This window comes from Pristiophorus japonicus, chromosome 27 (genome assembly GCF_044704955.1).
Source record: "Pristiophorus japonicus isolate sPriJap1 chromosome 27, sPriJap1.hap1, whole genome shotgun sequence".
Classification (NCBI taxonomy): Eukaryota; Metazoa; Chordata; class Chondrichthyes; family Pristiophoridae; genus Pristiophorus; species Pristiophorus japonicus.
In genome coordinates this window covers 8298212-8325658 of record NC_092003.1, presented here as the reverse complement: position 1 = coordinate 8325658, position 27447 = coordinate 8298212, and the positions used below count along the sequence as shown (strand labels likewise).

The 27447-nt window shown below is 56.5% G+C and overlaps 1 long non-coding RNA gene and 4 other non-coding genes across 5 annotated transcripts; all 5 read left to right on the top strand.

Moving 5' to 3' along the window:
• The first annotated feature begins 2132 nt into the window (after positions 1 to 2132).
• LOC139239460 (uncharacterized) lies at positions 2133 to 15657 on the top strand. The gene is made up of 5 exons (XR_011588658.1): positions 2133 to 2198; positions 5849 to 5920; positions 10177 to 10272; positions 12668 to 12763; positions 14728 to 15657. It is a non-coding gene; the product is annotated as an uncharacterized lncRNA (long non-coding RNA).
• LOC139239558 (small nucleolar RNA SNORA57) lies at positions 4801 to 4936 on the top strand. Its single transcript, XR_011588676.1, has one exon. It is a non-coding gene; the product is annotated as a small nucleolar RNA SNORA57 (small nucleolar RNA).
• Positions 8367 to 8502, top strand: LOC139239561 (small nucleolar RNA SNORA57). The gene has a single exon (XR_011588679.1). It is a non-coding gene; the product is annotated as a small nucleolar RNA SNORA57 (small nucleolar RNA).
• Positions 10616 to 10751, top strand: LOC139239560 (small nucleolar RNA SNORA57). The gene has a single exon (XR_011588678.1). It is a non-coding gene; the product is annotated as a small nucleolar RNA SNORA57 (small nucleolar RNA).
• LOC139239559 (small nucleolar RNA SNORA57) lies at positions 13106 to 13241 on the top strand. The gene has a single exon (XR_011588677.1). It is a non-coding gene; the product is annotated as a small nucleolar RNA SNORA57 (small nucleolar RNA).
• Positions 15658 to 27447: the final 11790 nt, after the last annotated feature.

Sequence of the window (27447 nt, the reverse complement as noted above, 5' to 3'; positions counted from 1 at the left end):
GGGGACCCCCTGTAAATACAGACACACTCCCGGGGATCCCCTGTAAATACTGACACACTCCCGGGGTCCCCCTGTAAATACTGACACACTCCCGGGGATCCCCTGTAAATACTGACACACTCCCGGGGATCCCCTGTAAATACTGACACACTCCTGGGGACTCCCTGTAAATACTGACACACTCCTGGGGACTCCCTGTAAATACTGACACACTCCTGGGGACCCCCTGTAAATACTGACACACTCCTGGGGACCCCCTGTAAACACAGACACACTCCTGGGGACCCCCTGTAAATACAGACACACTCCCGGGGACCCCCTATAAATACAGACACACTCCCGGGGATCCCCTGTAAATACAGACACACTCCCGGGGACCCCCTGTAAATACTGACACACTCCCGGGGACCCCCTGTAAATACTGACACACTCCCGGAGACCATTCCAAAGAATGGTAACAGCTACCCAGAGGAAGAGAAAACAACGATTACAGAAAATGTTATTATCAGCCATGACCTTATTAAATGGCGGAGCAGGCTCGAGGGGCCGTACGGCCTACTCCTGCTCCTATTTCTTATGTTCTTAATGTACAGAATTAACTGGCTCGAATGTCATTAAAAAATAGAAATCCGTTGACCTGACAATCTGACTAGCACCCCACCCCCACCGCAACCCCGGGCTCTGAGGGCCCCAAGTTCGACACACTATGTCTGGCACCGTGCACATCAGGACAGTCCCTAAATGGTTGATTACACTTCTTCATACGCAGTCCCTCGTATCGAGGATGACTTGCTTCCACCAAAAAAAGATGAGTTCACAGGTGTTTCAATATTCTGGATCCCGAACTACATCCTGAAGGCTGGAAGAGGAACTTTCCTTTAATTTCTTCCTAAAGGACAGTGACTTGCGTGGGGCCGCAGTTCTGTGAACAATGTTAGACCACGTGGCGGAGGAGCGATGGGAGATCCTGGCGGAGGCGCGGCAAATGAGGGTGCGGGGGCCCAGGAGAGGCGAGGGCCCTGGGGCAGCACGGGCCCAGCCCCACACTGTGCGATATGTGTGCGCACTGGGTCCGTGCAGCAGAGCTGGTCTCCAGTCGTCCTGGTTAACCCTTGCCCCTGGACCAAGACCTCGCTCTGTCAAGCCCCGTGTGGTGGCTGGTGTGCAACGGCCACCCCACGTTAAAAAGATCCACCCACAGGCATCTTCCACCCTTCAGGATGTAGTTCGGGATCCGGAATATTGGGTCCTTCATTGAAACATCTGTGAACTCATCCCTTTTGGTGCGGAAGCAAATCATCCTCGCTTCGAGGGACCGCCTATGATGATGATTGGACTGTACAGTCAACTGAGAACTCACTTTTAGAGTTTAGAGAAGGGTTCACTAAACTAGTTTAATTCCGGGGATGAGGGGGTTGACTTATGAGGAAAGGTTGAGTAAGTTGGGCCTCTACTCATTGGAATTCAGAAGAATGAGAGGTGATCTTATCGAAACGTATAAGGCTTGACAAGGTGGATGCAGAGAGGATGTTTCCACTGATGGGGGAGACTAGAACTAGAGGGCATAGTCTTAGAATAAGGGGCCGCCCATTTAAAACTGAGATGAGGAGAAATTTCTTCTCTCAAGAGGGTTGTAAATCTGTGGAATTCGCTGCCTCAGAGAGCTGTGGAGGCTGGGTCATTGAATATATTTAAGGCGGAGATAGACAGCTTGTTGAGCGATAAGGGAGTCAAGGGTTATGGGGAGCGGGCGGGGAAGTGGAGCTGAGTCCATGATCGGATCAGCCATGATGGTATTAAATGGCGGGGCAGGCTTCGAGGGGCCGAATGGCCGACTCCTGCTCCTATTTCTTGTGCTCTTCCTGGATTCTGAGGGACTGCCTCTGATGATGTGGTGGAAAGGCTTTTAATGGGGGGGGGGGGGGGGGGAGGGTGGAAGTGAGAATGCTGCAAGAATTGCAAACCCCTGGTTGTGCATTAGCAGCCCCAGCAGTTGCTGGAATCTGGGGCAGGGATAGCTGCTGGGCGGGGTGTGACCTGCCGGGCTGCAGGGGGCGCTGTGGGCAGACCGCGGTACCCTCTTGGCGCGCCCTGTACCTTGTTGGCGGGGGTATATAAAGGGGCGGCGCGGCGGCGGGCGCTCCTTTCTCCAGCAGCGCGGCGCCGGAGACGGTGTGGCCCGGGGAGCGAGTGAGAAGGTTGGGACAATAATTCCGGTGTCGCGGCCTGGGGAGGAGGAGGAGGAGGGAGGGGGGGGGGGGAAGCCGGACGGTATATTTACCCACCGCCTTGTTTGCCGTCGGCGGCCGGCTCTTGGGTCGCCGCCGAGACGCCGTTTGGTGTTTTTATTTTCCTCCCCCACCGGCCGCTGTTAATGGCGGCCGCCGCCGTCCGTCTTCGGTGGGGCTTGCGCCTGCGCAGTGTGGCGAGCAGGAGCCCCCGAGGGGCGGGGGCGGGGTCTCGGTTGCTGTTGGCGACGGGTTTGCGGGGCAGCGAGTGCGCAGGCGCGGGACTGTGCCTGGGCTCTGGGCTGGGTGACCACGTGGTGGCCAGCAAAGGACCTTTAAATCCCTGGTTATTGATGTCCTCTGCCCAGGGCAACAGGTCCTTCCTCTGCACTCTCATCCCAATCATTTTACACACCATCACAGGCAGTCCCTCCAACCAGGGTGACCTGCTGCCACAAGAGTTTACAGGTGTTTCAATGAAATATAGAAAATAGGTGCAGGAGTAGGCCATTCAATATGATCATGGCTGATCATGCAACTTCAGTACCCCATTCCTGCTTTCTCTCCGTACCCCTTGATCCCTTTAGCCGTAAGGGCCACATCTAACTCCCTTTTGAACATATCCAACGAACTGGCCTCAACAACTTTCTGTGGTAGAGAATTCCACAGGTTCACAATTCTCTGAGTGAAGAAGTTTCTCCTCGTCTCGGTCCTAGATGGCTTACCCCATATCCTTCGATCCTGCAAATCCCCTGGCAGGACAGAGGCGTCAGCGTCCTCGACCAGGCCAACCTCCCCAGCATCGAAGCACTCTCCACACTCGACCAGCTCCGCTGGGCAGGGCCACATTGTTCGCATGCCCGACACGAGACTCCCGAGCGCTCTACTCGGGACTCCCTTCACGGCAAGTGAGCCCAAGGCGGGCAGAGGAAACGCTACAAGGGACACCCTCAAAGCCTCCCTGATAAAGTGCAACATCCCCACCGACACCTGGGAGTCCCTGGCCAAAGACCAGTCCGCCCTAAGTGGAGGAAGTGCATCCGGGAGGGCGCTGATCGCCGAGAGCGTGCAGAGACCAAGCGCAGGCAGCGGAAGGAGCGTGCGGCAAACCAGTCCCACCCTCCCTTTCCCTCAACGGCAGTCTGTGGCTCTCTTCTCGGACTGTTCAGCCATCAAAGAACTCACTTTGGGAGTGGAAGCAAGTTTTCCTCGATTCCGAGGGACTGCCTATGATGACAGAATTCCATGTGGCAGTCCCCTCCCCTCTGTGTAAAGTAATCTCTCCTCCCTCCCCTCCTGATTAATGATCCCCCCGCCCCCCCCATCCAGCCCCCACTTGTGACTGATTTTCCAACTGTCCATTCTGTTGAAACCCTGCATTGTTTCACCAGCCTCCCTTAATACTCTGAGCCTCTTCTGTTCCACGGCAACTCGGCCAGCTGCCCAGATGGTTTTAATTCTTAAGCTTTAGTTCCTGCAAGTCCTGCCTCTCTCAATTGTTTGGTCGGTTCGGGTTCGAGAATGGCAGGGGCTGCATTTATTGTCCGTCCCTAGGTGCTCAGAATAGCATCATCATAGGCAGTCCCTCGAAATCGAGGAAGACTTGCTTCCACTCTAAAAGTAAGTTCTCAGGCGACTGAACAGTCCAATACGGGAACCGCAGTCCCTGTCACAGGTAGGGCAGATAGTCGTTGAGGGAAGGGGTGGGTGGGACTGGTTTGCCGCACGCTCCTTCCGCTGCCTGCGCTTGGTCTCTGCACGCTCTCGGCGACGAGACTCGAGGTGCTCGGCGCCCTCCCGGATGCACTTCCTCCACTTAGGGCGGACTGGTCTTTGGCCAGGGACTCCCAGGTGTCGGTGGGGATGTTGCATTTTATTAGGGAGGCTTTGAGGGTGTCCCTGTAACGTTTCCTCTGCCCACCTTTGGCTCGCTTGCCATGAAGGAGTTCCGAGTAGAGCGCTTGCTTTGGGAGTCTCGTGTCTGGGGGACATGCGGACAATGTGGCCCTGCCCAGCGGAGCTGGTCGAGTGTGGGTCAGTGCTTCGATGCTGGGGATGTTGGCCTGGTCGAGGACGCTAACGTTGGTGCGTCTGTCCTCCCGGGGGATTTGTAGGATCTTGCGGAGACATCGTTTGTGATATATCTCCAGCGACTTGAGGTGTCTGCTGTACATGGTCCACGTCTCTGAGCCATACAGGAGGGCGGGTATCACTACAGCCCTGTAGGCCATGAGCCTGGTGGTGGATTTGAGGGTGTCCCTGTAACGTTTCCTCTGCCCACCTTTGGCTCGCTTGCCATGAAGGAGTTCCGAGTAGAGCGCTTGCTTTGGGAGTCTCGTGTCGGGCATATGTACAATGTGGCCCTGCCCAGCGGAGCTGACCGAGTGTGGTCAGTGCTTCAATGTTGGCCTGGTCGAGGACGCTTACGTTGGTGCGCCTGTCGGGGAATAGCGGCGGGCTGCCATTTGATACGCCACTCCGGGGAGTGCGTTTGGTGTGGGACGTGTCGGCCAAGTTGCATACAGACCTCAGGAGCTGCTCGCTGCTGCTCCGGGTAAAGCGGCCCCCTCCCCCTCCTGTTCTTGACACGCCTGCGTCTGCCTGTGGCCAGTGCGTGTTTATAGAGAGGGAAAGTGAACTCAGTGCTAAAGTCTTCGGTACCAGTGAGCTGCCATCTTCTGGTCCTATCCTCATTGACTGAGACACCCGGGTACCGGGATCGCCCCGCGTTCGGGCCCGTTTCCCGCGTGTTGCGGCGCGCGGGCAGGCTAAAAGCCGCGGGAACGCAGTGTGTTTGGGGGGGGGGGACTGAATATTTTACAGTGCGTGTTCCAGGTTGACGTTACCAGTTGATGCCGAGCTCTGCAAAACGGCAGAGCCTGTCGGGGAGTGAGTAGCTGTTGCTAGCTTGGTCGTCGTCTCCTGCCTGGAGCCTGTTTCAAACCGATGGTGCTCGCAGGCCGGGCGCTCATGCAGACGTGCCCCTTGCTACTGGAACTGGCCTCCACAGAAAGTTGTTGAGGCCAGTTCGTTAGATATATTCAAAAGCGAGTTAGATGTGGCCCTTACGGCTAAAGGGATCAAGGGGTATGGAGAGAAAGCAGGAATGGGGTACTGAAGTTGCATGATCAGCCATGATATTGAATGGTGGTGCAGGCTCGATTAGCCGAATGGCCTACTCCTGCACCTATTTTCTATGTTTCTATGGACCAAGACCTCGCTCTGTCAAGCCCGTGTGGTGGCTGGTGTGCAACGGTCACCCCACGTTAAAAAGATCCACCCACAGGCATCTTCCACCCTTCAGGATGTAGTTCGGGATCCGGAATATTGGGTCCTTCATTGAAACACCGTTGCACTTTTTGACGTGGAAGCAAGTCATCCTCGACTCGAGGGACTGCCTATGATGATGATGATGGTTTTGAACCCCACGTCAGCAGCATGTTGAAGCTGACTGGACGGGGGAGAATAACTGCGGAGTGACCGCTTCCCTCCATGGGGGGTGTGTGTGTGTGTGTGGGGAGGAACCGGCTGGTCCGCTGGGCAGAGAACCGGTCCCGTGTTTTTAAGCGATAGCGCGGGCCGATGCAAGTGTCGCTAAATCCGCCTTCTCTTCCCCGCAGGTTGAGATTGAGCCCAGCGGCTGCGAGGGAGGAGGGACCAGTCGGTGTAAGGAAGGGGAGCCCGCGGGGCGGGTAGGTAGGGCGGCGTGAACGAGATGGCCGCGTACAAGGAGTTCCGCAAACTGCGCGCGGCGGACCGGCCGTCGTTTCTGACCGGTCCGCGAGGAGACTGGTGTCGCGAGGCGGCCGAGTGCATCCAGGGTCGGGTGTCCCCGGGGTTAAAATCGGGCTGGATCGCGGGAGGCGCCCGCAGATGTCTTTGTCGTACCTTTGGGGCCAGTGTGCCAATCGTGGGGTCTGGGCGAGACCGCTGTCCCACCAGGGAGTGCAGCACCTACTTCAAACCACAAACGCTAGTTAGCGTATAATCTTAGCAAAACGTTACTGGGCCAACGTGTCCCTTTGCTAAACAGTCCCCCATTCTCAAAGGGCAGGATTCCATCACCGATAGGGGGGTGGGGGGGGTGTCAAAATCTCGACCTCCGATAAACGACTCGGACTCCTTCAGCTCCGGCAGAAGTTTCTTTAATTTACTTGCTAGCAAGGGAAACATCACACTCAGTCAATGGCTAAGTGAACACCTTCGAAATGGTACAATTTCACAAAATATTTATACAGTAAAACCCAAGTTCTGGCCTCTCCCTGTGTATTGGCTCTGTCTCGCAGTCAGTGAATACAGATAAAGAGTTAATTACTACATCCTTGTCCTGACATGGTTTCCAGATATTTCCTGTTGTCAGGGTTATTAGTCGGCCGGCCGGCCAGCCAGCCATCACTCGATGAGAGTGTGCTAATGAGCTATTACCTGCCTTGCATTGTGTCAGGATTGTCCAGTTTCCTGGTCAGTTATCTTTTTGCATCAAATGGATGAGGTCTGTGCAAGAGATAATGGCTGGTGGTTTGAGTACTTCGAAAAGGGTGGGGTTGGGTGGAACTGGTGTCGTATAGACAATAGGAGAGCACCATGGTGGCTATCAGCCATTTCAAGCCAGGTTTAGCTGTTTATGCAAGCCCACTGCTTTATGCAGAAAGTTCTGGAAGGACCAGTACTCCATTTTGTTTTATATTAAAAAGGGCACAAAAATACTGTGGTATCAGCTTGGATAAAAATACATTTCCACAGCGGGGGAGGGGAGATAGGGGGTGATTCGCTACAAATTCACATCTCTGGCCGCTAAATAAACCCACCAGACGGCGAGTTAAACTGTCGCGCTCACCTGCGGCATGGGAAGCGCGGAATGGACCGCCCTCCCGGGTTACACGAGGGTCCAAGTGAGCTATTGCAGCGGGAGCAAGATCAATACCAAAGAACAGGAGAGACCGTTGAAAACACTCGGCAGTAAACGACTGTTCCGGATATATTTTTAATCCGATGCTCTGGGTGCGGATACTCTGGGAAGGTGTGTCCTCCGTGCAGTTATCATCGTCGGCAGTCCCTCGGAATCGAGGAAGACTTGCTCCCACTCTTAACACGAGTCCTTAGGTGGCTGAACAGTCTAATACGTGAACCACAGTCCCTGTCACAGGGGGGACAGACAGTGGTCGAGGGAAGGGGAGGGTGGGACTGGTTTGCCGCACGCTCCTTCCGCTGCCTCCGCTCTCGGCGACGAGACTCGAGGTGCTCAGCGCCCTCCCGGATGCACTTCCTCCACTCAGGGCGGACTGGTCTTTGGCCAGGGACTCCCGGGTTTCGGTGGGGGATGTTGCACTTTATCAGGGAGGCTTTGAGGGTGGTCCCTTGTAACGTTTCCTCTGCCCACCTTTGGCTCGTTTGCCATGAAGGAGTTCCGAGTAGAGCGCTTGCTTTGGGAGTCTCATGTCTGGGGACATGCGGACAATGTGGCCCGTCCAACGGAGCTGGTCGAGTATGGTCAGTGCTTCGATGCTGGGGATGTTGGCCTGGTCGAGGATGCTAACGTTGGTGCGTCTGTCCTCCCGGGGGATTTGCAGGATCTTCAGAGTGATGCAGGGGTGAATACCCGAGAGTGGGTTTCTTACTGCAGCAACTAGCCGAGTTCTAATTCCAATAGTTGGGTGTAGCTTCTACTTAGTGCAGGATCTCGGTCCTGGAGCAGAAACCTTGCAATGTAACTGATGCTGGTCCAGTAATTGGTGCCACTGGAGAGGATGGGGTTATCCTGACTGGTAAGCTTGTCGTCTTCACCCTATCTTCCTCCCCAACCCCCAAACTCTTTCTCTCCCCCCCCCCCCCCCCCCCCCCCAGGGTTCACGGATGGTTTGTACTCTGAGCACTCTGTAATGGGACATTTTGAATCCATTCTGGGGCCGTTGGGCCTTGCTGGCCAGGCCTGCCATTTACTGGCCGTCCCGAGCTGCTGGGGGGAGGTAGAGGTGGGCCCCCTTCACTGCAGTCCGTGCGGTTCAGCCGCTCGATACACTCGAGGGGGGCCCCCCCCGCGGCCCGCTGGTGTGGGACTGCAGTCGGGTACAGGCCGGGCGGGGAACCACCTCGGGAACTCTCCTCGCTGCTGCTCCGGGTAAAGCAGCCCCCACCACCCCTCCTGTTCTTGACACGCCTGCGTCTGCCTGTGGCCAGTGCGTGTTTATAGAGAGGGAAAGTGAACTCAGTGCTAAAGTCTTCGGTACCAGTGAGCCGCCATCTTCTGGTCCTATCCTCATTGACTGAGACACCCAGGTAGCGGGATCGCCCTGCGTTCGGGCCCGTTTCCCCGGCGTGTTAGATAGAAGGACTTGCATTTATATAGCGCCTTTCACGACCACCGGATATCTCAAAGCGCTTTACAGCATCTGTTGAAGTAAAAATAGCTGTTTCATCATGTCCTAACTCGCACCCAGTCCCGCTCACCCATCACCCCCTGTGCTCGTTGTCCCGTGTCCTAACTCACACCAAGTCCCGCTCACCCATCACCCCCTGTGCTCGCTGCCCCGTGTCCTAACTCGCACCGAGTCCCGCTCACCCATCACCCCCTGTGCTCACTGCCCCGTGTCCTAACTCGCACCGAGTCCCGCTCACCCATCACCCCCGGTGCTTACTGGCCTACATTGGCTCCCAGTTAAGCAACGCCCTGATTTCAAAATTCTCATCCTTGTTTACAAATCCCTCCATGGCCCTCGCCCCTCCCTATCTCTGTAATCTCCTCCAGCCCCACAACCCCGCGAGATGTCTGCCCTCCTCTAAATCTGCCCTCCTGAGCATCCCTGATTATAATCGCTCCACCATCGATGGCCGTGCCTTCTGCTGCCTGGGCCCCAAGCTCTGGAACTCCCTCCCTAAACCTCTCCGCCTCTCTCTCCTCCTTTAAGGCCCTCCTTAAAACCGATCTCTCTGACCCAGATTTTGGTCGCCTGTCCCAATATCTCCTTATATGGCTCAGGGTCAGAGTGTGTCTGATTTACGCTCCTGTGACGCGACCGGGGACGTTTCACTACGTTAACGGCGCTATATAAATACAAGTTATTATCATCTTCTGCCCGTCTCTTGCCTCAGCCTGTTTTACACCCCACGCTGGCAGCATGTTGAAACATAGAAAATAGGTGCAGGAGTAGGCCATTCGGCCCTTCGAGCCTGCACCACCATTCAATATGATCGTAGCTGATCATTCACTTCAGTACCCCATTCCTGCTTTCTCTCCATACCCCCTGATCCCTTTAGCCGTAAGGGCCACATCTAACGAACTGCCCTCAACAACTTTTTGTGGTAGAGAATTCCACAGGTTCACAATTCTCTGGGTCAAGAAGTTTCTCCTCACCTCGGTCCTAAATGGCTTACCCCTTACCCTTAGACTGTGTGTCCCCTGGTTCTGGACTTCCCCAACATCGGGAACATTCTTTCTGCATCTAACCTGTCCAAAACTTCAAAATTTTATATGTTTCTATGAGATCCCCTCTCATTCTTCTAAATTCCAGCGAATATAAGCCTAGTCGATCCAGTCTTTCTTCATATGTCAGTCCTGCCATCCCGGGAATCAGTCTGGTGAACCTTCGCTGCACTCCCTCAATAACAAGAATGTCCTTCCTCAGATTAGGAGACCAAAACTGTACACAATATTCCAGGTGAGGCCTCACCAAGGCCCTGTACAGCTGCAGTAAGACCTCCCTGCTCCTATACTCAAATCCTCTCGCTATGAAGGCCAACATGCCATTTGCCGCCTTCACCGCCTGCTGTACCTGGACAGGGGAGATTAACTCTGGAGTGACGGCCTCCCTTCACAGGGTGTGTGTGTGTGGAAGGAATCGGCAGGTCCGGTGGTCAGAGAAACATCCCCGTGTGTTTAAACTGCAGAGTGAGCTGGTGCTCAGCAGGGCACGTGTTGGAGGTGTCACTAAATCCGCCTTTCTCCCCACAGGTTGAGGTTGAGTGGTGCACTGCGGCACAAACCTTGCAATGACTCGGGCCGGCCCGGCGAATGGTGCCACCGGAGAGGATGGGGTTATCCTGACTGGTAAGCTTGTCGTCTTCACTCGCTGCTCTCCCCCCCCCCCCCCCCAGTGTTCACGGATGGTTTGTACTCTGAGCACTCTGCAATGGGACATTTTGAATCCATTCTGGGGCCGTTGGGCCTTGCTGGCCAGGGCTGCCATTTACTGGCCGTCCCGAGCTGCTGGGGGGAGGTAGAGGTGGGCCCCCTTCACTGCAGTCCGTGTGGTTCAGCCGCTCGATACACTCGGGGGGCCTCCTCCCCCCGCGGCCCGCTGGTGTGGGACTGCAGTCGGGTACAGGCCGGGCGGGGAACCACCTCGGGAACTCTCCTCGCTGCTGCTCCGGGTAAAGCAGCCCCCACCACCCCTCCTGTTCTTGACACGCCTGCGTCTGCCTGTGGCCAGTGCGTGTTTATAGAGAGGGAAAGTGAACTCAGTGCTAAAGTCTTCGGTACCAGTGAGCCGCCATCTTCTGGTCCTATCCTCATTGACTGAGACACCCAGGTAGCGGGATCGCCCTGCGTTTGGGCCCGTTTCCCCGGCGTGTTAGATAGAAGGACTTGCATTTATATAGCGCCTTTCACGACCACCGGACATTTCAAAGCGCTTTACAGCCTCTGTTGAAGTGAAAATAGCTGTTTCATCATGTCCTAACTCGCACCGAGTCCCGCTCACCCATCACCCCCTGTGCTCGCTGCCCCGTGTCCTAACTTGCACCGAGTCCCGCTCACCCATCACCCCCTGTGCTCACTGCCCCGTGTCCTAACTCACACCAAGTCCCGCTCACCCATCACCCCCTGTGCTCGCTGCCCCGTGTCCTAACTCGCACCGAGTCCCGCTCACCCATCACCCCCTGTGCTCACTGACCCGTGTCCTAACTCGCACCGAGTCCAGCTCGCCCATCACCCCCTGTGCTCACTGCCCCCGTGTCCTAACTCGCACCGAGTCCCGCTCACCCATCACCCCCTATGCTCACTGCCCCGTGTCCTAACTCGCACCGAGTCCCGCTCACCCATCACCCCCTGTGCTCACTGACCCGTGTCCTAACTCGCTCCGAGTCCCGCTCACCCATCACCCCCGGTGCTCACTGGCCTACATTGGCTCCCAGTTAAGCAACGCCCTGATTTCAAAATTCTCATCCTTGTTTACAAATCCCTCCATGGCCCTCGCCCCTCCCTATCTCTGTAACCTCCTCCAGCCCCACAACCCCGCGAGATGTCTGCCCTCCTCTAAATCTGCCCTCCTGAGCATCCCTAATTATAATCGCTCCACCATCGGTGGCCGTGCCTTCTGCTGCCTGGGCCCCAAGCTCTGGAACTCCCTCCCTAAACCTCTCCGCCTGTCTCTCCTTTAAGGCGCTCCTTAAAACCGACCTCTCTGACCCAGATTTTAGTCGCCTGTCCCAATATCTCCTTATGTGGCTCGGGGTCAGAGTGTGTCTGATTTACGCTCCTGTGACGCGACCGGGGACGTTTCACTACGTTAACGGCGCTATATAAATACAAGTTATTATCATCATCTGCCCGTCTCCTGCCTCAGCCTGTTTTACACCCCACGCTGGCAGCATGTTGAAACATAGAAAATAGGTGCAGGAATAAGCCATTCGGCCCTTCGAGCCTGCACCACCATTCAATATGATCGTAGCTGATCATTCACCTCAGTACCCCATTCCTGCTTTCTCTCCATACCCCTTGATCCCTTTAGCCGTAAGGGTCACACCTAACTCCCTTTTGATTATATATCTAACGAACTGGCCTCAACAACTCTCTGCGGTAGAGAATTCCACAGGTTCACAATTCTCTGAGTGAAGAAGTTTCTCCTCATCTCGGTCCTAAATGGCTTACCCCTTACCCTTAGACTGTGACCCCTGGTTCTGGACTTCCCCAACATCGGGAACATTCTTCCTGCATCTAACCTGTCCAGTCCCGTCAGAATTTTATATGTTTCTATGAGATCCCCTCATTCTTCTAAATTCCAGCGAATATAAGCCCAGTCGATCCAGTCTTTCTTCATATGTCAGTCCTGCCATCCCGGGAATCAGTCTGGTGAACCTTCGCTGCACTCCCTCAATAGCAAGAATGTCCTTCCTCAGATTAGGAGACCAAAACTGCACACAATATTCCAGGTGAGGCCTCACCAAGGCCCTGTAGAGCTGCAGTAACACCTCCCTGCTCCTATACTCAAATCCTCTCACTATGAAGGCCAACATGCTATTTTCCGCCTTCACCGCCTGCTGTACCTGGACAGGGGAGATTAACTCTGGAGTGACGGCCTCCCTTCACAGGGTGTGTGTGTGTGGAAGGAATCGGCAGGTCCGGTGGTCAGAGAAACATCCCCGTGTGTTTAAACTGCAGAGTGAGCTGGTGCTCAGCAGGGCACGTGTTGGAGGTGTCACTAAATCCGCCTTTCTCCCCACAGGTTGAGGTTGAGTGGTGCACTGCGGCACAAACCTTGCAATGACTCGGGCCGGCCCGGCGAATGGTGCTACCGGAGAGGATGGGGTTATCCTGACTGGTAAGCTTGTCGTCTTCACTCGCTGCTCTCCCCCCCCCCCCCCCCTCAGGGTTCACGGATGGTTTGTACTCTGAGCACTCTGCAATGGGACATTTTGAATCCATTCTGGGGCCGTTGGGCCTTGCTGGCCAGGGCTGCCATTTACTGGCCGTCCCGAGCTGCTGGGGGGAGGTAGAGGTGGGCCCCCTTCACTGCAGTCCGTGCGGTTCAGCCGCTCGATACACTCGAGGGGGGCCCCCCCCGCGACCGCTGGTGTGGGACTGCAGTCGGGTACAGGCCGGGCGGGGAACCACCTCGGGAACTCTCCTCGCTGCTGCTCCGGGTAAAGCAGCCCCCACCACCCCTCCTGTTCTTGACACGCCTGCGTCTGCCTGTGGCCAGTGCGTGTTTATAGAGAGGGAAAGTGAACTCAGTGCTAAAGTCTTCGGTACCAGTGAGCCGCCATCTTCTGGTCCTATCCTCATTGACTGAGACACCCAGGGCCTGACTGGGCCTGTATTCGCTGGAGTTTAGAAGAATGAGAGGCGATCTGATTGAAACGTATAAAATTCTGACGGGGTTGGACAGACTGGATGCGGGGAGAATGTTTCCCCCCGGGGGCTGGGAAGTCTAGAACAAGGGGTCACAGTCTCAGGATACGGGGTGGGAAATTCAGGAGCGAGATGAGGAGAAATGTTTTCACTCGGAGGGTGGTGAACCTGTGGAATTCTCTACCACAGAAGGCTGTGGAGGCCAAGTCATTGAATATATTTAAGAGGGAGATAGATAGATTTCTGGACACAAAAGGCATCAAGGGGTATGGGGAAAAAGCGGGAATATGGTGTTGAGATAGAGGATCAGCCGTGATCATGTTGAATGGCGGTGCAGGCTCGAGGGGCCGAATGGCCTACTCCTGCTCCTAGTTTCTGTTTCTCCCACCGAGGTGGAGTTTGAGCGATGCTCCGAGCTCTCAGCTCCATCTTGTAAATTGGCGCCCGTCTGATCCGACGGATGAATTTGACTGCCGCCTGCGTCGGGAGATGTTGGGGATGGGGGTGCCGTCGGTATCGCCATCGGCTGTGCTGGCTCCTGCGGGCCTCAACGTTTCGCGCTTTATCTGGCGCTCCCTGTACGATGCGCGCTCAGCGCCTCCGGCGGTCCCGCGCGGGACCGGACCGGCTTCTCCCAACGGTACATCGTCGTGCGCGGACCAGAATGGGGCACGCAGCCCCCCCCCCCACCCACCCAAAATCATCATCATAGGCAGTCCCTCGGAATCGAGGAAGACTTGCTCCCACTCTTAACATGAGTCCTGAGGTGGCTGAACAGTCCAATACAGGAACCACAGTCCCTGTCACAGGTGGGACAGACAGTGGTTGAGGGAAGGGGAGGGTGGGACTGGTTTGCCGCACGCTCCTTCCGCTGCCTGCGTTTGGTCTCTGCACGCTCTCGGCGACGAGACTCGAGGTGCTCAGCGCCCTCCTGGATGCACTTCCTCCACTCAGGGCGGACTGGTCTTTGGGCCAGGAGCTCCCAAGTGTCGGTGGGGGATGTTGCACTTTATCAGGGAGGCTTTGAGGGTGGTCCCTTGTAACGTTTCCTCTGCCCACCTTTGGCTCGTTTGCTGTGAAGGAGCTCTGAGTTAGAGCGCTTGTTGGCAGCGCTATCGGCAAGGTAAATGCCGGTGAGAGGCTTGCGTGCCGGATCTCCCCAGGACACGGCACGGCCGCGCGAGCCTCGGCGGGTACTGTGGTGGTGGGCGGAGGGTGACAATGGAACAGGGCAGTCTCTCCACAGCTCAATGGTGGGACGGCCTGTGATGGGGAGGCCTGGGGGAAATGACCTCGAACTGATGGGTCAGGGGACCGATAATGTACATTTTTTTTTCTGCATCTGTGGCAGCAGATCTCGGGGTGGGGGGGGGGAGGGGGGTTAATGTTTGGGTTCTTGTTTGTTTTTTAAACCTCTGTTTCTCCTCTTTCCAGGTTATCGGGGCGGTCATCATCGTAGGCGGTCCCTCGAAGCGAGGATGACTTGCTTCCACGCCAAAGAGGGATGAGTTCACAGGACCTAATATTCCGGATCCCGAACTACATCCTGAAGGGTGGAAGATGCCTGTGGGTGGGTTTTTTTTAACGTGGGGTGGCCGTTGCACACCAGCCACCACACGGGGCTTGACAGAGCGAGGTCTTGGTCCAGGGGCAAGGGTTAACCAGGACGACTGGAGACCTGCTCTGCTGCACGGGCCCAGTGCGCGCACATATCGCACACAGTGTGGGGCTGGGCCCGTGCTGCCCCTGGGCCCCGAACTCTCGCCCCTCCTGGGCCCTGATCACATCCCTGTATGATCTCTCGCCGCTCCTTCACCCCTCCTGCTGTGCCTGCCCGCACTGCAATCGGCGACCTGGCTTCTCTGCCGTCGCCCTCCTGCAGCAACACGCGCTGCTCCCTGCAGTGGCATTTCAAGCAAGCGAAGTTGCTCCAAGAAGTTGGTACAAGAGAGTGCGCTTGAGGGGGAAACTCGATAGGTGCACGAGGGAGGGAGGAATAGAGATAGGGTGAGATGAAGAGGTGGTGGGAGGAGGCTTGAGTGGAGCTTAAACACTGGCACGGGCCCGTTGGGCCGAATGGCCTGTTTCTGTGCTGTTACATTCCGTGGAGACATGTTCTGAAAGCGTGGCTTCCCGCCAGCATTGCCCCGGCAGTGTTTGGGCAGTGGGAGAGGGGCGGTTGGAAAATGCCCCTGTGTAATGTTTCGAGCCGCCCTGCACTGAACCGGAACCTCCATGAGGGAGAGCGTGTCTGTCGGCTGCGAGGTAAAGAGGGAACGTGAAGGGATTGGTTCGTGGTCATGCTGTGTGCTCGACTTTGTTTAAAATGTGTGCACCTACTGAATAAACGTTATTGCACAAAAACGCCCCGAGGTGCAAGTTCTTCCGGCTGAGGCAATGGATTGAGTAGACCCCGAGGGAAAACTTGGGATTTGTGCAAAGCCTTCGCAAAACGCTCGCACAAGTACTTCACAGCAACGTGCCGGATAAAGAGGTAAGGGAGGGGACCCGAATAGGATTACAACGTTCCACCTGTCCCGCGAGGCAGCAGGCATAGCTCGGGCCCACGCTGGTTCCCACAGCGGCACCATCGAAAGAAAGACTCGCATTTATATAGTGCCTTTCACCACCTCAGGACGTCCCAAAGCGCTTGGCAGCCGGTGAAATGCTCCTGATGTGTGGTCACGTGAAGCATCTGTCTTGATGACTGAGTGTCCACCGCACTCTGGGGTACAGGATTTCAAAGGTTCACCACTAAAAGTCCCAAGGCACTTCGCAGGGGTGTTAAGGTGGAGATGGACAGAGAATTGAACTACAGGGGAGTCGAGGGTTATGGGGAGCGGGCGGATCAGTCCACGATCGTATTGAATGGCGGAGCAGGCTCGAGGGGCCGAATGGCCCACTCCTGCTCCTATTCCATATGTTCTTTATCTTGAAGTGTGGTCAAGTGAAGTTCAACGCCAAGAATCGGTTCAGCCAGGTGGAGGAGGATGGAGACTGGTGTTGAAGGATGAAGCGGAGAGCCCTGGGGCCGTCCTAGCGGGGATGGAGGTTCCAGAGGGGCAATGTCATTCATTGTGAAGGGGGACGGGGATGCTTGATGGACTAGATATTGCACTCGTGCAAGTCTTGCTCTTTTTGGGTGGTGTTGGCCTGGGCTTTTGGAGAACGCCCTGCTCTTTTAAATCATCATCGGCAATCCCTCGGAGTCGAGGAAGACTTGCTTCCACTCCTGAAGTGAGTTCTTTGGTGGCTGAACAGTCCAATACGAGAACCGCAGTCCCTGTCACAGGTGGGACAGACAGACAGTCGTCAAGGGAAGGGAAGGGAAGGGGTGGGTGGGACTGGTTTGCCGTGCGCTCCTTCCGCTGCCTGCGCCTGACCTCTTCATGCTCTTTGCGTTGAGACTCTCAGATGCACTTTCTCCATCTCGGGCGGTCTGCGGCCAGGGTCTCCCAGGTGTCAGTGGTGATGTCGCACTTCACCAGGGAGGCTTTGAGGATGTCCTTGTAACGCTCGTTTACCGTGAAGGAGCTCCGCATAAAGCATTTGCTTAGGGAGTCTCGTGTCTGGCATGCGAACTAAGTGGCCTGCACAGCGGAGCTGATCGAGTGTGGTCAGTGCTTCAATGCTGGGGATGTTCGCCTGGATGACACTGATGTCTGTCCTCCCAGGGGATTTGCAGGATCTTGCGGAGACATCGTCGTTGGTATATCTCCAGCGACTTGAGGTGCCTTCTATACATTGTCCATGCCTCAGATCCATACAGGAGGGTGGGTATTACTACAGCCAGAAGGATCCTTAATCACTGGAACAAGAGCTTTGCTCTTGTATTCAGTATGTAAGGAATAGGAGCAGGAGTAGGCCATTCGGCCCCTCGAGCCTGCTCCGCCATTTAATAAGTGTTGGGCTGCACTGCTTTTCTCCAGCCATATTCGCTGCCAAGGCCGGGTCGGGTGATGGGGTTAGCTCATGGGGCAAAACGTGCAGGTTCAGAGTAAATAAATAATAGAAATTTACGGCACGGAAGGAGGCCATTTCGGCCCATCGTGTCCGCGCCGGCCGACCAAGAGCTATCCGGCCTAACCCCACTTTCCCGCTCTCGGTCCGCAGCCCTGTCGGTTACAAGTGCACATGCAAGTACTTTTTTAAATGTGGTGAGGGTTTCTGCCTCTGCCACCCTTTCAGGCAGCGAGTTCCACCCCAGACCCCCACCACCCTCTGGGTGAAGACATTTCCCCTCAAAACCTCCCCCCAATTACTTTAAATCTGTGCCCCCTGGTTGTTGACCCTCTGCCAAGGGAAATAGGTCCGTCCTATCCACTCTATCCAGGCCCCTCATCATTTTATACACCTCAATCAGGTCTCCCTTCAAAATTAGTGTTTAAACATGGTCACCGCATTGCAAGTTGTTTAACAGGGTGACCTAACTCAATAATCGGATACAAAGGTGGTACAGTTACAGTAATTAACTGCTAACTGGCTTGTGGAGGACGGGATTAATTGATTAGACTGGCAGGTTAGCGGCGTTCTATAGCCAGTCGATTGAATAATGTCCAGTCGATTGAATAATGTCCACATGATTGGAGTTGGCAACGTTCACAACTTGTTCAGGCCCATCCTTCTGAGCTGCTCACTGCCTGCTTCTGGCATCGTGCTGATAGTATCAGCACTACAATTATAAAAGTGTAATGTAGGAAACGCAGCAGCTAATGTGCACCCAGCAAACTCCCACACACATGAATGTGATAATCTGTTTTTAAAATGTTGGTTGAGGGATAAATATTGGCCCCAGCACATCGGGGGGGGAATCCCCTGCTCTTCACTAAAATAGTGTCATGGGATCTTTTACGACCACCTGAGAGGTTTAAAGTCTCGTCTAAAAGATAACAACTCCCTCAGCGCTGTCCTGGAGTTTCCGCCTGATTTATGTGCTCAAGTTTCTGAAGTGGGACTTGAACCCACGACCTTCTGACTCAAGATGCTACCCATTTCAAGTCACACACACCATCCCGACTTGGAAATATATCGGCCGTTCCTTCATCGTCACTGGGTCACAATCCTGGAACTCCCTCCCTAACAGCACTGTGGGAGCACCTTCACCGCACGGACTGCAGAGGTTCAAGAAGGCGGCTCACCATCACCAAGGGTCAATTAGGGATGGGCAATAAATGCTGGGCCCTGCCAGCGACGGCACATCCTAGCAATATATATATTTTTTTAAAGTGACACTTAACTAAATGTATCTTCGAGCTTGTGGCCTTGATTTATGCCTCCCGAGTTTCTGTAAGAAATAGGAGCAGGAGTAGGCCATACAGCCACTCGAGCCTGCTCCGCCATTTAATACGATCATGGCTGATCTGATCTTGGCCTCAACTCCACTTCCCTGCCCGCTCCCCATAACCCTTGACTGTCCTTATAGTTCAAAAATCTGTCTATCTCCACCTTCAATATATTTAATGTCCCGGCTTCCACAGCTCTCTGGGGCAGAGAATTCCACAGATTTACAACCCTCTGAGAGAAGAAATTCGTCCTCATCTCAGTTTTAAATGGGCGGCCCTTTATTTTGAGACTGTGCCTCCTAGTTCTAGATTCCCCCACGAGGGGAATCATCCTCTCTGCATCTACCCTGTTAAACTCTGCTGCTTTGTTTATTGTTTTTTGTCTTATAACACTCCTGTGAAGCGCCTTGGAACATTTTACTATGTTAATGGCGCTATATAAATACATGTTATTTCCACAAATTTAATTAAGCTTTGACAGTTCAGTCTGACGACTGACTCTGTTTTGAGGGCACATTTAAGGCGTTTTCCTACAACACAGACAGGTTGGGACGAAAAGCCTGTTCCCGTGATGAAGCTTCTATCTGGTCTGGGAAGAGCTGAGCACAGAGATGGAGATTTAGTAGTCATGCAGTCAGCAAAGGAACCTTGAGCTATATCACCAAAGTAGGGCGAGTATTGATCAGGAAATTGTGTTTAAAATGTACAGTGCTGGAATCTTGTATAAGACTTGGCTGCCACCGAGTCCCGCTCACCCATCACCCTCTGTGCTCGTTGCCCCGTGTCCTAACTCGGACCGAGTTCCGTTCACCCATCACCCACTGTGCTTGCTGACCTACACTAGCTCCTGGGCTGGCAACGTCTCCATTTCAAAATTCTCACCTGAGTACTGAGGGAGCGCCGCACTGTCGGAGGGGCAGTACTGAGGGAGCGCCGCACTGTCGGAGGGGCAATACTGAGGGAGCGCCGCACTGTCGGAGGGGCGATGCTGAGGGAGTGTCGCACTGTCGGAGGCGCGATGCTGAGGGAGCGTCGCACTGTCGGAGGGGCAGTACTGAGGGAGCGCCGCACTGTCGGAGGGGCAGTACTGAGGGAGCTCCGCACTGTCGGAGGTGCCGTCTTTCGGATGAGATGTTAAACCGAGGCCCCGTCTGCTCCCTTGGGCATAAAAGATCATACGGCCACTATGGGAAGAAGAGCAGGGGAGTTCTCCCCGGTGTCCTGGGGCCAATATTTATCTCTCAACCCAACATCACTCAACAGATGATCTGGGTCATTCTCACATTGCTGTTTGTGGGAGCTTGCTGTGCGCAAATTGCCTGCCGCGTTTCCCACATTACAACAGTAATTGCAGTCCAAAAAAAGTGCTTCATTGTGTGTGAGGCCCTTTGGGACGTCCTGAGGGGTTGGTGACAGGCGCTATATAAATGCACGTTCTTGTCCCAGGCTTAGGCGATGCAGTGCCAAAGCTGCCAGAGCCCACCGGTCCTCCAACGGGGGACCAGGAGGTCGCAGCACTTTACAGCCCGGGGAGACTCTTGCCCGCACTCCTCGACAGCGGAGGCAAGGGGGGTACCACGTGGGGTGGCGGGCCAGCGACCAATGGGATGGCACGGCGGAGCGGGGCCGGCTGGCGATTGGTCGGCGGCGGCTGCCAATCAGAGCGGGGCCGGGGTGGGTTTGATTGACAGGCGGGCGAGCGGGCGGGCGCTGAGCGATGGGCTGCTGTCCCCGGGCTCGGCCCATGGTGGCCCTCAGCCTGCTGCTGCTGCTGCTGGCGGGCCTGGCCCTGGCGGCAGGCCCCGGCCCAGGTAGGTCAACAGGCCCAGAGGGCCAGCAGCTGGGCTCGGGCTATCCAATCCAATCCAATCCAGGCCAAGTCAAGTGAGGTCAGTTCAAGCTCAGCCGGGTCAATGGTCAGTCAAGATCAGGAAAAAGCCAGGCAAAGACAAGACAAGACCAAGCCAGGCAAAGGCAAGATAAGACCAGGCCAAGCCAGGCAAAGACTAGACCAAGCCAGGCAAAGGCAAGGCCAGGCAAAGGCAAGATAAGACCAGGCCAAGCCAGGCAAAGACTAGACCAAGCCAGGCAAAGGCAAGGCCAAGCAAAGGCAAGATAAGACCAGGCCAAGCCAGGCAAAGACAAGACCAGGCCAAGTTAGGCAAAGACAAGACCAGGCCAGGCAAAGGCAAGGCAAAGGCAAGATAAGACCAGGCCAAGCCAGGCAAAGACAAGGCCAAGTTAGGCAAAGACCAGGCCAGGCAAAGGCAAGATAAGACCAGGCCAAGCCAGGCAAAGACAAGACCAGGCCAAGTTAGGCAAAGACAAGACCAAGCCAGGCAAAGACAAGGCCAAGTTAGGCAAAGACAAGACCAAGCCAGGCAAAGACAAGACAAGATAAAACCAGGCCAAGCCAGGCAAAGACAAGACAAGACAAGACAAGATAAGACCAGGCAAAGACAAGACAAGATAAAACCAGGCCAAGCCAGGCAAAGACAAGACAAGATAAAACCAGGCCAAGCCAGGCAAAGACAAGACAAGATAAAACCAGGCCAAGCCAGGCAAAGACAAGACAAGATAAAACCAGGCCAAGACAAGATAAGACCAGGCCAAGACAAGATAAGACCAGGCCAAGTCAAGACCAGGCCAAGACAAGACCAGGCCAAGTTAGGCAAAGATAAGACAAGATAAAACCAGGCCAAGCCAGACAAAGACAAGACACAAGACAAGACCAGGCCAAGTTAGGCAAAGATACGACAAGATAAGACCAGGCCAAGACAAGACCAGGCCAAGCCAGACAAAGACAAGACACGACACGACACAAGACAAGACACGACACACGACACACGACACACGACACACGACACACAAGAGACAAGAGACAAGAGACAAGAGACAAGACCAGGCCAAGCCAGACAAAGATAAAGACCAAGCCAAGTCATTTTAAGAACAGGCCATGCCAAGTCTAGACCAGGCCAGGCCAAGGTCAGCCTGTGCCATGTCAAGTCAAGATCAGGCCAAGCCTCAGGTTGCATCGACGGTCTTGCATCCCTGGAGTTGCAGCTCCCACCCCGAGGGAGGGAGGGGGTTGCAAAGACTTTGATTGCCCCTCCCCTCTCGGGCTGAGAATCATGCCCCACTCCTCCTGACCCCTTTATCCGCTGTTTCCGTGGGGGTCACAGTGCAAAGGTTGCCCTCGGTCAACCGCCCAGCGGTGGTCGAGATGGCCAGAGAGTTGGCATAAAAAGGGAAAATGCTGTGAAACGCTCCGGAGGTCAGGCAGCAAAGGCGCCTGGAGAGAGAAAGCGTTAACGTTTCGGGTCGAGGAGCTGTTGGGGCACGCGTATCTCGCGTCAGACGTCCGGCTTGACTGCGCTGGTGTGCTGGGCAGTTGAGCTGGATGGTCAGTGGGCTGGGGATTGGAGGCGGGGGGTCGATAATAGAGTTGACCGTGACTTGATCGCTTAATTGGGACGAGTCCGTTTCCAGTTTTCCGATTAACTGGTTTCCACTGTTTGCTTCTTTTAAATTAATTCTCCGAGCTACGCCACGGCAAGCGAGAGCCCCAGGTGGGCAGCCTCAAAGCCCCCCTGATAAAGTGCAACATCCCCACCGACCCCTGGGAGTCCCTGGCCAAAGACCAGTCCGCCCTAAGTGGAGGAAGTGCATCCGGGAGGGCGCCGAGCACCTCGAGTCTCGTCACCGGAGGCACGCACAAGACAACCCAAGCACCCCTGGGACCGAGACTGTATGCCCTGCATTGGTCTCATCCGTCACCTGAGAACTCATGTTAGTGTGGAAGCAAGTCATCCTCGACTCCGGGAGGGACTGTAAGAAGATGCCTAAAGGAGTGAGACTACAGTCTATGTACTGTGTGTCTGGGCAGAAATGAGGTTGCCCATGATTTAAAAGTTAGCATTTTGAGGACCGAGCATATCTGAGTGATAGGACATGGCTGGAATGTTAACTGTCTAATCTCTCTCTCTCTCTCTCTCTCAGGGTTACAGGGGAAGTCGGACAGGGCAGAGAGAGGAACAACAATATCGGGGCAGAAGGTGAGATCCGCATTGAACTGCCTTAATACATTGCAGTACATAGAGTGCCACGGTGTAACTGGGTCCATACAATGATGTGCAGTTCAAATCCCTCCGTGGTCTCGCCGTTCCTGCTCTGCAGAACACCAAGGACTGCTCCCCTGCTCTTTTTTTGAGTATTCCGGTGGAATCTTTTAGTCCCGAGAGGGCAGACGGGGCCTCGGTTTAATGTCTCATCTGAAAAACGACAGTGTGGCGCTCCCTCAGCACCGCCCCTCCGACAGTGCGGCGCTCCCTCAGCACCGCCCCTCCGACAGTGCGGCGCTCCCTCAGCACCGCCCCTCCGACAGTGCGGCGCTCCCTCAGCACCGCCCCTCCGACAGTGCGGCGCTCCCTCAGCACCGCCCCTCCGACAGTGCGGCGCTCCATCAGCACCGCCCCTCCGACAGTGCGGCGCTCCCTCAGCACCGCCCCTCCGACAGTGCGGCGCTCCCTCAGCACCGCCCCTCCGACAGTGCGGCGCTCCCTCAGCACCACCCCTCCGACAGTGCGGCGCTTCCTCAGCACCGCCCCTCCGACAGTGCAGCACTCCCTCAGCACCGCCCCTCCGACAGTGCGGCGCTCCCTCAGCACCGCCCCTCCGACAATGCGGCGCTCCCTCAGCACTGCCCTTCTATGGACTCAGTTACACCGTGGCCACTATTTTGAAGAAGAGCAGGGGGAGTTCTCCCCGGTGCCCTGGAGCCAATATTTATCCCTCAATCAACATGACAAATAACACATGATCTGGGTCATTGTCACGATGCTGTTTGTGGGAGCTTGCTGTGCACAGATTGGCAGCTGCGTTACCCACAATACAACAGTGACCGCACTCCAAAAGTACATCTTTGGCTGTAAAGCGCTTTGGGACGTCCGTTGTTCATGAAAGGCGCTATATAAATGCAAATCTTTTTTCACCAATCTCAACACTATAATAGTAAGAGCTGTGCTAACAGGAGCTTTACTCTGTAACTAACCCCCCTGTACCTGCCCTGGCAGTGTTTGATGGGACAGTGTAGAGGGAGCTTTACTCTGTATCTAACCCCGTGCTGTACCTGCCCTGGGAGTGTTTGATGGGACAGTGTAGAGGGAGCTTTACTCTGTATCTAACCCCGTGCTGTACCTGCCCTGGGAGTGTTTGATGGGACAGTGTAGAGGGAGCTTTACTCTGTATCTAACCCCCTGTACCTGCCCTGGGAGTGTTTGATGGGACAGTGTAGAGGGAGCTTTACTCTGTATCTAATTCCCTGTACCTGCCCTGGGAGTGTTTGATGGGACAGTGTAGAGGGAGCTTTACTCTGTATCTAACCCCCTGTACCTGCCCTGGGAGTGTTTGATGGGACAGTGTAGAGGGAGCTTTACTCTGTATCTAACCCCCCTGTACCTGCCCTGGGAGTGTGTGATGGGACAGTGTAGAGGGAGCTTTACTCTGTATCTAACTCCCTGTACCTGCCCTGGGAGTGTTTGATGGGACAGTGTAGAGGGAGCTTTACTCTGTATCTAACCCTGTGCTGTACCTGCCCTGGGAGTGTTTGATGGGACAGTGTAGAGGGAGCTTTACTCTGTATCTAACCCCGTGCTGTACCTGCCCTGGGAGTGTTTGATGGGACAGTGTAGAGGGAGCTTTACTCTGTATCTAACCCCGTGCTGTACCTGCCCTGGGAGTGTTTGATGGGACAGTGTAGAGGGAGCTTTACTCTGTATCTAACCCCCTGTACCTGCCCTGGGAGTGTTTGATGGGACAGTGTAGAGGGAGCTTTACTCTGTATCTAACTCCCTGTACCTGCCCTGGGAGTGTTTGATGGGACAGTGTAGAGGGAGCTTTACTCTGTATCTAACCCCCTGTACCTGCCCTGGGAGTGTTTGATGGGACAGTGTAGAGGGAGCTTTACTCTGTATCTAACCCCCCTGTACCTGCCCTGGGAGTGTGTGATGGGACAGTGTAGAGGGAGCTTTACTCTGTATCTAACTCCCTGTACCTGCCCTGGGAGTGTTTGATGGGACAGTGTAGAGGGAGCTTTACTCTGTATCTAACCCTGTGCTGTACCTGCCCTGGGAGTGTTTGATGGGGCAGTGTAGAGGGAGCTTTACTCTGTATCTAACCCCGTGCTGTACCTGCCCTGGGAGTGTTTGATGGGCAGTGTAGAGGGAGCTTTACTCTGTATCTAACCCCGTGCTGTACCTGCCCTGGGAGTGTGTGATGGGGCAGTGTAGAGGGAGCTTTCGAGGCTGGTGATTTCACTTTTGACTGTGGGCTTTTCTCCTTTGTAGGAACACGCCTTTGAATCGGAAAGCGGGGAGCGGGGCTGGGGGAGGAAGCGGACGATGGCGGTGCGGTGGGCGAGGGCGGGGCGAGTGTCCGATTGGCTGAAGATCCCGCCCCGCGGAGCCGTCGCCCGAGTCCCCGCGGCGTTCCCGTTGCCCGTGGGGTGTCCCAGACGGCGAGGAAGGAGGAGGACGGGGCCGCCGAAGGGGCCGTCGCCCGACAGGCCTGAAGGGCGACACAGTCGAGCAGCTGAAGGCCGTGATGGCCGAGGAGGAGGAGCGCGGGAGTGACACGAGGGATGCTGGGCCCGAGGTGACGGAGGATGGGTCGCGCAGGCGCCAGGGGCGAGTGGGTGAGGTGCCACCTCCTGTCGTTCCCCCCCCTCCCTCCCTTCACCTCCCTCCCCCCCCCCTCCCTCCCTCCCCTCCCCCCCTCCCTCCCCCCCTCCCTCCCTCCCTCCCTCCCTCCCCCCCTCCCCCCCCTCCCTCCCCCCTCCCCCCTCCCTCTCCCTCCCCCCTCCTCCCCCCTCCCCCCTCCCTCCCTCCCCCCTCCCCCCCCCCCTCCCTCCCCCCCTCCCTCCCCCCCTCCCCCCTCCCTCCCCTCCACCCCACCCCCTCCCTCCCTTCACCTCCCCCCCCCTCCCCCCCTCACCTCCCCCCCCTCCCTCCCTTCACCTCCCCCCCCCTCCCCTCCCTTCACCTCCCCCCCCTCCCCTCCCTTCACCTCCCCCCCCCCCCTCCCTTCACCCCCCCCCCCCCCTCCCTTCACCTCCCCCCCCCCCCCCCCTTCACCCCACCCCCCCTTCACCTCCCCCCCCCCTTCACCTCCCCCCCCCTCCCTCCCTTCACCTCCCCCCCCTCCCTCCTTCACCTCCCCCCCCTCCCTCCCTTCACCTCCCCCCCCCCTCCCTCCCTTCACCTCCCCCCCCCCTCCCTCCCTTCACCTCCCCCCCCCCCCCCCCTTCACCTCCCCCCCCCCCTCCCTTCACCTCCCCCCCCCCCTCCCTTCACCTCCCCCCCCCCCCTTCACCTCCATCACCCCCCCCTTCACCTCCATCACCCCCCCCTTCACCTCCATCACCCCCCTTCACCTCCATCACCCCCCCCTTCACCTCCATCACCCCCCTTCACCTCCATCACCCCCCCTTCACCTCCATCACCCCCCCTTCACCTCCATCACCCCCCCTTCACCTCCATCACCCCCCCTTCACCTCCATCACCCCCCCTTCACCTCCATCACCCCCCCCCTTCACCTCCATCACCCCCCCTTCACCCTTCACCCCCCCTTCACCTCATCACCCCCCTTCACCTCCATCACCACCCCCCCTTCACCTCCATCACCCCCCCCCCCCTTCACCTCCATCACCCCCCCCTTCACCCTCACCCCATCACCCCACCCCCCCTTCACCTCCATCACCCCCCCTTCACCTCCATCACCCCCCCCCCTTCACCTCCATCACCCCCCCTTCACCTCCATCACCCCCCCTTCACCTCCATCACCCCCCCTTCACCTCCATCACCCCCCCTTCACCTCCATCACCCCCCCTTCACCTCCATCACCCCCCCTTCACCTCCATCACCCCCCCTTCACCTCCATCACCCCCCCTTCACCTCCATCACCCCCCCTTCACCTCCATCACCCCCCCTTCACCTCCATCACCCCCCCTTCACCTCCATCACCCCCCTTCACCTCCATCACCCCCCCTTCACCTCCATCACCCCCCTTCACCTCCATCACCCCCCCTTCACCTCCATCACCCCCCCTTCACCTCCATCACCCCCCCTTCACCTCCATCACCCCCCTTCACCTCCATCACCCCCCCTTCACCTCCATCACCCCCCCCTTCACCTCCATCACCCCCCCTTCACCTCCATCACCCCCCCCTTCACCTCCATCACCCCCCCCTTCACCTCCATCACCCCCCCTTCACCCCCACCCCCCCCTTCACCTCCATCACCCCCCCCTTCACCTCCATCACCCCCACTCCCCACCCCCCCTTCACCTCCATCACCCCCCCCTTCACCTCCATCACCCCCCCCTTCACCTCCATCACCCCCCCCCTTCACCTCCATCCCCCCCCTTCACCTCCATCACCCCCCCCTTCACCTCCATCACCCCCACCCCCCCCCTTCACCTCCATCACCCCCCCTTCACCTCCATCACCCCCCCCTTCACCTCCATCACCCCCCCCTTCACCTCCTCACCCCCCTTCACCTCCATCACCCCCCCTTCACCTCCATCACCCCCCCTTCACCTCCATCACCCCCCCCTTCACCTCCATCACCCCCCCTTCACCCATCACCCCCCCCCCTTCACCTCCATCACCCCCCCCCTTCACCTCCATCACCCCCCCCTTCACCTCCATCACCCCCCCCCCCCTTCACCTCCATCACCCCCCCTTCACCTTCACCCCCCCCCCCTCACACCCCCCCTTCACACCTCCCCTCCCCCCCCTTCACCCCCCCTCCCTTCACTTCCAGACACCCCCCCCTGCACCCCCCCCCCCCGCCACCCCATCCCTGCATCGCAACCC